This window comes from Schistocerca nitens, chromosome 6 (genome assembly GCF_023898315.1).
Source record: "Schistocerca nitens isolate TAMUIC-IGC-003100 chromosome 6, iqSchNite1.1, whole genome shotgun sequence".
Taxonomy (NCBI): Eukaryota; Metazoa; Arthropoda; class Insecta; order Orthoptera; family Acrididae; genus Schistocerca; species Schistocerca nitens.
In genome coordinates, this window is record NC_064619.1 from 209997981 (window position 1) to 209999519 (window position 1539).

Here is a 1539-nt window from a genome sequence, read left to right on the forward strand (position 1 = left end):
ATACCGGTTGGGCCCCAGACAACAGGAAAACCGTGGTCTGGTCAGACCAGGCCCGATTTCAGTTGGTAAGGGCTGGTGGTAGGCTTCGAGTGTGCCACAGACCCCACGAAGCCATGGACCCAAGTTGTGAAGAAGGTATCATATAAGCTGGTGGTGGCTACGCAATGGTGTGGGCTGTTTCTATATGAAATGCAGTGCATCCTCTGGTCCAGTTGAACCAGATACTGTGAGAGCATTTGCCAACGGCCTGGCCGCAGTGGCAACACCGATTCCCGTCAGATCATCGAAGTTATGCGCTGTCGGGCTGGGCTAGTACTTGCATGGGTGACCATCCGGTCTGCCGAGCGCTGTTGGCAAGCGGGGTGCACTCAGCCCTTGTGAGCCAAACTGAAGAGCCACTTGATTGAGAATTAAGGGCTCCGGTCTCGTAAACTGACATACGGGCGGTTCAGCTGCGCGCTGATCACATGCCCCTCCATATTGACATCCAGTGACGCCTGTGGGATGAGAATGACACAGCGCCCGGTAGGTACTGTTGGGTCTTCATGGCCAGTTCGGACGGAGTTTAATTTTAGCTTTTTTCGAGACCATTTGGAGCCATTCATGGACTTCATGTTGCCAAACAACGATGGAATTTTACGGAGGCCAGTGAGCTGTGTTACCGGGCCACAATTGTTCACTACTGGTTTGAAGAATATTCTGGACAATTCGAGGTAATGATCTGGTCTCTCATCGAACATTTATACGACATAATTGCCGGCCGCTGTGGCCGACCGGTTCTAGGAGGTTCAGTCCGGAACCGCGCTGGTGCTGCGGTCACAGGTCCGAATCCTGCCTCGGGCATGGATGTGTGTGATGTCCTTATGTTAGTTAGGTTTAGGTAATTCTAAGTCTAGGGGACTGATGACCTCAGACGTTAAGTCCCATAGTGCTTCGAGCCATTTTAGGACATAATCGAGAGGTCGGTTCGTACACAAAATCCTGCACCAGCAACACTTTCGCAGTTATGGACGGCTGTAGAGGCAGCATCGATCAATATTTCTGCAGGGGGACTTCCAACGACTTGTTGAGTCTATGCGACGTCGAATTTCCGCAGTGCTCCGGACAAAAGGTGATCCGCACGATGTTAGGAGGTATCCCACGACCTTTCTCACTTGACTGTAAAACATCAAAAACAAATAATGGTTTTTCTGTCAAGAGAACTGAGTTTTTTACCGTTAAAAAGTGGTTCATAATCATCATCATCATCACTTAAGACTGATTATGCCTTTCAGCGTTCAGTCTGGAGCATAGTCCCCCTTATAAAATTCCTCCATGATCCCCTATTCAGTGCCAACATTGGTGCCTCTTCTGATGTTAAGCCTGTTGTTGTTGTTGTTGTTGTTGTTGTTGTTGTTGTGGTCTTCAGTCCTGAGACTGGTTTGATGCAGCTCTCCATGCTACTCTATCCTGTGCAAGCTTCTTCATCTCCCAGTACCTTCTTTATCTGTTTAGTGTATTCATCTCTTGGTCTCCCTCTACGATTTTTACCCTCCACGC

The 1539-nt window shown here is 49.1% G+C and overlaps 1 pseudogene; it reads left to right on the forward strand.

Annotated features, from left to right (window-relative positions):
- Positions 1-238: 238 nt before the first annotated feature.
- On the forward strand, positions 239-356 carry LOC126191916 (5S ribosomal RNA; annotated as a pseudogene).
- Positions 357-1539: the final 1183 nt, after the last annotated feature.